This window comes from Helianthus annuus, chromosome 5 (genome assembly GCF_002127325.2).
Source record: "Helianthus annuus cultivar XRQ/B chromosome 5, HanXRQr2.0-SUNRISE, whole genome shotgun sequence".
In the NCBI taxonomy this organism is placed as follows: Eukaryota; Viridiplantae; Streptophyta; class Magnoliopsida; order Asterales; family Asteraceae; genus Helianthus; species Helianthus annuus.
Genome location: NC_035437.2, coordinates 17,149,030 through 17,159,753, shown reverse-complemented (window position 1 = coordinate 17,159,753; position 10,724 = coordinate 17,149,030).

Sequence of the window (10,724 nt, the reverse complement as noted above, 5' to 3'; positions counted from 1 at the left end):
TCAGGAATGAAAACCCTTCTCCTTTTTAATGGAGGGGAGGCTGATGTTTTGGGTGGATCAGTGGTTTGTGACTGTGACTGACTGACAGTAGTTGAAACAACTGGTGTTTCAACCACTGTTGTCATTACAACAGATGTTATAACATCTGCTGTCTTCTGCTTTATGGCAGGAGGCAATGGTGGTGATGTGATTGTAGATGATGATAGTGGTGGTTTTTGTGTTATAGACACAGATGATGATGGAGGTGGAACAGTAGTTGTGGTGGTGTGTGTTGAAACAGTAGTTGTGTGTGTTGAAGGTGTGTGTGTTGATGAGATGGCAGCTGTTTGGCTACTGACATCAGTTTTTGTAACTACTGTTGTATCAGCTCTTGGAGTTTTTGAGGATTTGGGTTTCTCAGGTTCAATGTGCATCCCATCATCTATACCTTTCTTTTTCAACCTGATTTTCTCCCCCCTTTTTGGCATTATCTGCCAGGGGTGTATCCATGAAGAAAATGGTAGATGGACTTTTCTCACTTTGAGCATTCTGTTGTATGTTGGCCTTTATAGCCTTGATGTCTGCTTGAGTGTCTTTGAACCGAGATTCCACCATGTTGGTCAGCATTTTTACTTGAAGAGCATGCTTTTTATCAGCCATTTGTTGCTGTTGTTCAAGCATGGGTTGGAAGATATTCCAAAGCTCATTTGCAGCAAGTGCTTGTGGAGCAGGTGCTTGAGCAGGAGGAGCAGAAGATTGGGCTATTTGAGCTTCTAACAGCTGCTGCACCATATCTTTTATTTCGGCAATAGAAGATTCTAGATTTTCAACTCTGGCCGTCAATTCATTGTACTTTGAATCATCACCTGAATTAACAGGATCATCTGAATCCCCACCAGCAGTGGTTGTATCATTGTGTGACTTGGGAGCTGTAGCCCAAAAGTCATCCATTGATGCCCCTTTTTCTTGGTACTGGGGACTTCTTTCTTCAGCAATCGATGAACCTTTGATGTTACCAGCAGCTAAAAATAACTTGCTGGTGGTTACCGATGTTGCCATAGAAGAAATTGCCTTCAAGGGAGTCTTAGTTATGTAACAACTGTCCAACTGAAGATCTGTTGATCCATCAGTTGTAGTTGTTGCTCCACTTGAACTATCACCGAGAGTTACTTGTAACTCAGGGGTGTAACCTCCTCAGCTGTTGCTGGGATAGCAGGGGTAAGTGCATCAGACCCAGTCACATGTGGAGGTATACTCTCAGTAATGGGTGATAGAGAGGAACTGGTTTGTGTCTGTGTCATATCAACTGCATGCAACAGGGGTATTATTGATTGTGGTAATGTGATTGGTGAGGGTATGGGTGTTGAAAGAGACATGTCCTTGGGATCAGGACTGTGGAAGATGGATCCGAGTGGATACAGAGCTTCATAATTTGGTGTCCCTGTGCTTACAACCTGATCCTTTTGTGAGGATGTAGGAGGAGTTTTAGGCTGGGGTTGAGATCTTTCTTCCATCTGCTGTGAGGAAGTAGCAGCAGTGGTTTCTGGTGACTTTTGTGTTGTCACTGGCAGTTGCTCTGGGATCTCATCTTCCATAGTTGCCTTTGTTTTGGGTTTGGTGGGTTTTTTGGATGGTTTTCTTTTGGTCTTTTTGGTGGTGGCAGGTGTGGGTTTCAGAGCAGTGGGTGTGCTACTCTGATCACCTGGAGCAGTGGGCTCAGCAGTGGTTTCTTGAGGGTCAGTGGCAGTTTCTAAAATCTGCTCTGCCTCTTTTGTTTTTAATTTTATTGGTGCCATCATTCTTGAAAAAGTTTCTATTGTTAAACAGTTTATTTTGAATGAGACACCTTGTTTGGGCAATTCTGCATCTTTCTCAACAAATTTTTGTTCAAAATAGTAGCTTAGAAATCTTGGAAAGAGCAGAAATGCTTTATTATCAACGTATCAAATATTTCCTGGGAGTAGTTATAGTTTTCATTGTTCAAAATTGCATACCCCAGGCATTGGATTTTTGTTGGTATCTCATTGAAGGACGTTGTTTTATTTGAAACACACATGAGCAGTGTGTGGAATAAAAATCTGGGTGCAGAAGGGAAGTAACCCTTTTGTAGGGTGTCCCTGTTTGGTTGTTCTGCATAGCCCCTTTTCATGAAATCCTTTACCAACTCGTCTTTTGTAAAAGAGGGTTTTCCATTTAGATCATCGAGTTTAAAGGTTTCAGAGATGGATTTTGGTGAGATATTTACCTTCTTACCCTGTATCGAGGAGTTTATTGCGGCGATGATATCTCCTTGTTTTTCAAGGGTGGCATTTTTCCAGAACTCTCTCTGGGTGTCAAGGTAAATAGGAGCGTCTGCTGTTGTCAAAGTTTTGTACTTTGATGCAGAAAGGATGTCAAGGATGGAATCGAAGGTGTGGTTATCGGTAGGTTTTGTGAGTATACCTACATAGTTGTGTGGAGATTTGTAGCGAATCTCCGGTGTTTCAGCAGCGATTTGAGTGGCATCTGCTGTTGTGGAAGAAGATGTTGGTTTTGATTTTGACTTCGATTTTGGTTTCGTCATTTTGGATGAAGAAGATCGAAGAAGTTTTTGGAGTTATGAGAGGGAAACAGTTATGAGAAGAGAACTTTTGGAATTCAATTCGACAGTAAAACCCTGTTTGGATTTAATCAAGGTTTTATTTAGGGAAAAAGTAATTGCTGATGTGGCAGCGGTTATTTTGATCTGACGGCTAAAAACTGACCACGTGTCAAACATCTGATGGAATGGTAAATGATGGAGGACAGTTGTTTTGACAACTACTGATGGATCAAGTATCAGTAGTTACAACGGTAAAAAAAAATGAAATGGTGGATGTAACAGTGGATGGAACAAAGATTTTAAACATCAGTGTTTTTGAAGAGCAGAGGTTGACACTATAGCAGTGGACAAACTTTAGAGAGCAGATGTTATGGCACAACAACATTTTAGGAACAGCAGTGGATAAAAACCAATGAGGATCATATGTTTAACAACTGTTTGTGCGGCAGTGTTTTGACTTTTGACAAATTATTTTAGCACCTGTTTGTTCAAATGTAGAAAATGATTTGTTCTTGTAAAAGCACAATCTCTTGTCTATCATCTGTTGAGTACCAGAAATGCTATTCTTAACAATACACATTTTAGATGCATAAAATCAAGATTAAATTGTCAGCAGTGATTCTCAGAAATTTTGTTCAAGGTTTTGCCATCTGTCTATTTTTCAGACAGTGGTTTAGCATCCCAGATGATGAAGACATTTCTACTTGAGCTGCTCATTTTGTGTCTAATTACTGGAACTAGAACATGAGTATCTCAGTAGTCTAAGTCAATTTGCAATCAATTTATGATTAGTGGAAACCTATCTTGAGCTTAATATGATCTCGATATGTGTGCCATTTCCTTTTGATTAAATTTAGGGATAGTAATTACACACAAAAATAAGGTAATTACATCCAGACCAGAGATGAACTTTTACTATAAAAAATGAGTAAAAGATCATAATATATTTTAAAGTAAATAAAATACATCTGGTTTTATTTAAAGGAAAACACCTAAAAAAATAAAGGATGTTTTGAAGATAATCAAAAGGATCCGACAGTTTTTAAGTAAATGATCAAATTATTCTCAAGTTGCTTTGACCATTTTTGGGTCATTTTCTTGTCAATTGATTGTAAATTTATTTTAAGCATAATCATTGGAGATGCTATTGTTATTAGAACAATTTCTGTATTCCTGAGTGCACACAATTGCTTAATACCCACTGATGACCTAGCTTTAACCTCAAAGGTGTTTTATGCTAATGCTCTTTTCTTTTGACTTCAAAAGTTTTGAGCTAGCCACACTTTGAGATTGTTTATTTCCCTTTTCCCCTTTTTACCCTTTTTATTCATATGTTCAAAAATACTCACTAGGAGATTTTGTTTTGAACATACCTTGTCCATAATCACTTTGAAGCAATGTTTTAAGAAATCTGACCATATTTGAGCATGTTTTAGTTCAGATCTCACATTACTTATGATTAGGACTGTTTTGACATCTAATTTTCTTAATATGTGTTAGACAAGGTTGATTTGGTCCTTTTGAAGGTACTCAACTTGCCTTTGAACACATGAGTGATTTTGACTAAAGTTTTATCTCCCTCTGTTCAATATCAGCAGTATGCAGGTGTTTTAGATGAACACAAGTTTTGCTGATCTGAGGTACATACTTTAGTGTTTATTGAAAACATCACAAATATCGAAACAACAATTGAAATCAATTTTGAACCATTGAACGATCCCATAACTTATCAGATATTTTACAGATCTGAAAGTTATGAATGACATATGCATGATAACACTTGTTGCTTGAGATTTGTGTGTCATATGACATCTTGGTTGACTTACAGAGTTTTAAATAGCCATTTTAACCATGATTTACTCGTTACTCTGTATTTCAACTGAATGCAACCAACCTTAGTATCAATGAATTTTGAGCTGAACTGTTATGTCAAATTGATTGTTAGATCGAATTTGACTGTCCAAGCTCTGATACCAATTGTTAGGATCTGAAGGCTGTCTGTTATTGTGTTTGTTTGCATAAGACGAATAAGTGCAGCGGAAATGAGTAGCAATCTTTGCAAACACAAACAAGAGAAAGTATAGACTGATAGACAATTGCTTTTCATAGAGTCAAAAGATTTACATAAAATCAAAAGGTTACAGTCAAGCTTACAATCTAAACTCCCCCTCAGCCTCATACACCAGAGTTGGTTGCACAAGATGAAAGGATGAATTGAGGAGAAAAAACTCACTCAAAACGATCAAGTGTAACAGTACAGAGTACTGTCATACTTATAGGCAAACCAAACTACTTATATGCTTTAGCTGACGTCACCATGATAGTGACATCTAACGACCTAACAAACTACAAATATTGTTCTATACAAACTACTGTTATGTAACATCTGATAATCACTAAAGTACAAAACATAAGGAAACTACTACTTCACGTTCCACTGTTGTGGCCTTAGCACAGATGTTGAGTCTTCAGTGCTTTCTTCAAAGGTGATCAGTCTTTGAGAGGGCAGTGCATGAGTCTTCAGCAGTACTTAGGACACAGCAGTAGATAGAGCAACAGAGTTTGTCTTCAGCAGTTGTTAGATAATCATCAGAGTTTGGTTTATCAGTTGTTGTATTTGAGCAGAACTTTAAGATTCATCAGTTGTTGGATAACCACTGTCAAGGGGAAAGATTAGAGCAAACTGCTGCTTATTAAGTGTCCACTGATGGGATCCGGTTTTGGCTTTACATTATCTGTTCCTCTGTTAGGGTTCAATCCCAACAGTGGGAAATACTGAGTGAGTTCATTCAGGTTTTATAAAATGACCCTTAGTTATAAAATTACAGCATAAGAGCGATTACAATGGTTTATATCTTATTTTTATCTGGCGCCATGTCAAAATGGTGAAATGTCACAATGGTGACGATGGTCATACCACTATTAGGTCAATGAACCTAAATAGTGATGATTATCCCTAGTAGGTCAATGAACCTAACTGGGAGAAAATTAGTAATGTGCACAATACCCCACTAGCCAGTGATGCAAGATATCCACGACTTAGTCCCTGTAATTATAACTTTTGAAAATAATTTGGAGTATTGTAAAACAGTTGATAAAAAGAGAATGACTCACATTGCAGATTTAACGAGCAGTGTATAAGCCTACTGATTTAGCCTTGTTTAACCTAATTTTAATAACAATGCACACAAACTGGGTTAGTAACTAATACAGCAGTTACGACAATTCACGAGATTAAACCTTCACAACGATTAACAAAGTGCAATACTTAACAATTCAGCGGATTCACAACGAATGACAGAGTATAGCCCGAGTTCGAACAGCACTCAAACATTCAAGTCGAAATCACGACGAATGACAAAGTATAAACTCAATTTGAGCAGCACTTAATCATACGTTGGATAGTTTCAATCGATCGGACGTTGAATCGTAATAGCGATCGAGTTAATACCCTGTTTTGCGGCAGCACTTCGTGAATTTGTGTGTGTTGTGGACTGTTTCTATGATATCTCTGTGTGTATAATGAATGTCTTCGTCGTTTTAGTGCCAGAAATCAAGTCCCAATGTCTGTTATTTATACACTGGTTTTGACATGCTTACGGACCGTAAGACTTTTTTTCCTTACGGTCCGTAAAGGACACCTAATGGTCATAGGGTTGCCACGTGTGGGACTAGGCCTGCTGAGTTGATGATTTCTCCAATTTCGAATTCGACAACAAGTTATTTAGATAATCGTCCACTAGGGTTTACCCCCCCCCCTGGGTTTTAGGGGCCCTGATCCTGATTCCGATTGTTCTGAAAATTTTAGGGTTTGTGCAGAATCACTTGGGTGTCTTAATTAGGGTTTTCTTAATAGATAATTAACATACTAAGTATTAATTTTAGTGAGAGTTGTTACACTTTATCATACCCCTTCCTAAAAAATCAGTTTAAGACTTGCAATGTTTTACTCCTATACGAATCAAGTAGTTAACTTTATGTAACCACATACGCAGAAGGTAGGGATGTTGACCGTTATACATGTATATGTATTGATGATTAAATGAAATTCTAGTTTATAGTATAATTCTCGTCTTAACACCTTCAGAGCTGTTTTTTACTATGAGATGCTTTTATAATCTAATGCAATCAACAAACAAGCATACTTTAAAACTATTTATAATTATCTACTAAGGTTGTGCGGTGTGGAGGCGCGTCCTATCCACATAAGCTCCATAGTGCCCCTACATCATTGTAGGGGCACCAAGGGGCATGGATGGATTCACAGCAAAGATAACGAGCGCCAACGGTTGAATTTGGTGTGCATTCAATAATTGACCGCTTTACAATGTTCAAACTTAAAAAAAAGTTGTGTTTTCTCTAAAAATCTCCTCGGTATAACCCATATTTTTTTTTACCATTTAATACCACAAATTCTCTCACTTTTTATACTACATGATCAATCAACCCTCTCATATTTTTTTTCATCAAGTGGTGCATCGATGGATGGACTGTGGAAGAGTGTGACAACCTGCAATTTCAGGTTAATACTTTAACCTAACCACAATTAGTTTAGACATACATTCATAGCACTGCATTTAACTAGACTTAGTTAAATGAGTCTACTTTGGTAATTCGAGGAATGATCGGAACACACATAAAAGTTAATTCTCGAACGTTGGTGACTAACTCGAATAATAATTATAAACGGACGGTTTATACGGAATTTATACGTTGCCTGACAAATACGTGAACTATATGCTTTAACTGCAAACTGCAAGATGTTATGTGCCTTGTGTAAAAGTTATATAGCTAGGGGTGTTTAGAGTTAGTTTTGAAATTATAATAAAACTACTAAAACCCTAAACACTCCCCATAACCTCAATCATACGACAGTTGTGTTTTCTCTAATCATTTTGGCTACACAAATCTCACACACAATTCTGATCTTTTAATCCATCAAGAACAACACTAGATCGAATCTAAGGTAAGTGTTTTGTGTTATACGTTGATAACCTTGTTCTCTTGATTCCATGCAAAACCCTAGATATTCAAACAATTTGTTGTTAGTTGATCATGCCTGGTGAATGTGTGATTGTTGTTAGATTGAATGAATGTATAATTACTGCTTGATGTTAGTGATGCTATTGACATATTAGAACTGCTAAACTGTTGTTTTGGTTCATTGTTGATTCTTGAGATTAGGGTTTGATCGTATAACTGTAACATTGAAAACTGCGGTTTCTGCGTTTGTTGATTTGAGAATAATTGTTAGTTTGACTTTGTGAAGTCACAAAGTTCGGATTATTGGAAGTTTATATAATCTGAGTTTATTTATTAAAGAATGATGGTTCCGAGTTATTTGTTTAAGCATAATGTCTGAGTTTGTTGATGATGTTTGTTCCGAATGTTAAACCTGTTGATCTGATCACGTTAAACACTTCTAATCACGTTAAATACTTGGTTGTTTGGACACTTCGGGCATTGCAAAACCCTACTCGTATACACACTTACACATTATTGTACATTAGGTCGCGTGTAACGGGCCTAGCACTTTATTAACGCATAGAAGCACATTAACACATACCGAGCAAACTAAGGTGAGTTCACTACTCTTTCACAAGTATGCGTCTCGGGGGGGGGGGAACCATTATTCTTGGCAAGAATACTTTTAATAAATGTTGTAGTTTAATTTCGATGTTAGTTAATAAACTCGATCTCTATCATGTAAGTCCCTACTTATTACCGAGCTAGTTGCCTGGAAGGCAACAAGGTATTAGTTGATAGCGCTATTAGATTTGACAAACCTCACACCATGCTGGGAGCCGGGTGTGAACTAAGGACCTTAAACATTTTGGATCAATGTTGATAGACATTGATGAGGGCACAAGAAACGTAACTGTCATATCGGTACCGAGTTTATTAATTCTTGACTTGTCTTTAAAGCTAAAAATTTACATGATTTACGTTGAACAAAAATGTGAACTCGCCAACTTTATGTTGACACTCTTCTGCATGCTTGCAGGTTGTTAGGTACATCTTTCCATTGGAACTTGCGGTCTGGGGAGCTGGAAGTGTCATGGGGCGTGCTACTTGAAGAGAACATTTAATACTATGCATTTTAAAAAGATTTGGTTTTGATTGTTTGAAACAATTACTTTTGCTTCCACTGAACACATACTTTGTTTGAAAAGTTTATTTTGAAATACACTATTCATGTTGGACATGATGTTTGTGTTTAATATTATTTACTATTAGTTCGACATGATTAGTGGCCATATCCTGGTATGTCACATGCCTTGTGGTGAAACACGCATGTGGCAATTTGGGGGTGTGACAGTTTGGTATTAGAGCCACTGGTTATAGTGAACTAGGTTTTAAAAAGTTTTCATAAAACTAGACTATAACCAATTCAGTTCCGAAAGTGAGCATGACACGACGCTCCAGATTGCATGGTTCGTCTTTTATTATCATATACGCTATATACCTAACGCACATATGTATTGCATTGCATATAGCTAATACATGCACAGCATTATAGCATGATTACATGTGCTACCTGTTTATACGTTGATGAACTGTCAGTATGCCGTCATCTCTAGACCCTTTGTGATCCTTGTCACACCCCGAAAAATCGATTACATCAGAGCTGGCGCGACTGGACTGGTATCTTCATTGCACAGCGGAAGCAAATAAGCTAAGACTTCTAGAATGCGAACGCCCACTAAGTACTCAAAATCCCATGGGTTCTCCTATTCCAACCGTTCCATAGTTTCGAAATATGCAACCTAAGAAAGAACATGCGAAAAATCAACATAAAGTTGACGAGTTCATAGTTTGTTTTGAAAAGATTTAAAATAAATCTTTTTGATAACCGGTTTAAAAGTTGTTGAGAAAATATAGAAAAATCATTTTCTCGGCATGATATATGAAACCTGTGAGTCTAGCCCACGAGAGACAATGGGTCGAGTCCAAAAGAGTCTTCGTAAGCAGAACCAACTCGTTCTCTTACTTGTACATAAGTTGAAAACGTTACCAAAGTTTGTAAATCCATGTATTTGTGAATTTATATCAAATGAATCTTAAAACATTTGAAAATTGGAGTATCAAAAGCTAGTATGTAACGCGTCAATGAACATGCTGATCATTAATGTGTAGCTAGGACATTAATATGTGTGCCGACATAGGAAGCCACCAACTCGTAAGCGATTTATTACCGGTCCACCCGACTAGGGTAACAAATGAAACTCCATGTGGCCACACAAGGACCCATGAGTGGGGCTCGCCTTGTACCCGATAGATCTACCCCCTTTATTCCGTGGTCTTAAACAAGAATAATGGTGCTTTACGTATCAACCTATTCGCACGTGATCTACTAATTCATTCTGTAGCTTAACCATACCAAAGTAACATGTATTTCCCCCCCAAAGTTGTAAAACCGAAACGTTAAAAAGAAAAGGGGAACATGAACCCATTGGGTTGTCTCGTTTTGCGTACGCAGACCAACCCAGTCCCGTTATTGTAACTAGGACATTCCCGTCTCTAGTCATGAAAATCATGCACGTTTCATAAATACGCGTGTGTTTTATAAAACCGGTATGTCTAGTCTAAATCGTTCGTAAACCATTTAAGTTCCTTGAAATCCATTCGCAAAACGGTTTAGAAGTATGAGTTTTCTTTCATTGAAAAGTTGTTTATTTTTGCAAAACTTGCATGTCTTTCCACCCCCGAAAACATTGGTAAAAACGTAAAACTAGAAAAAGTGGGGGTTATGAACTCACCTGGACATTCCTGTGCAAAGCTAGCTAAAAGTGATCTCGTAGTGTTATTCCAGGAATGTGAACTCGCTAGCGTGCAACTAAAGCATTCCTAATCAAGGAATAATTATAAGTTTCTAATTAAATTGACGTAGCTAAACTACGTGTCACCGAGCTCTACCGAATCGTTAGGTGAACGATTCGACGGTAGGTTGTTAACTTAATGAAATCGATTAAGTTATACTTGTTAGTTCGTTTAACGTCGTTAAGGATTAACAAGTCTTGAAAAAGAATTAGTTTTCATCAGATAAAAATTATATAAATATTTATATACAAATATATAAATAGGGTCAGGATTTAAAGAAAACAGTAGAAAGTGTGAGAACGCTTATCGATCGTCCGATCAAAACAATATATGGACTAGATTG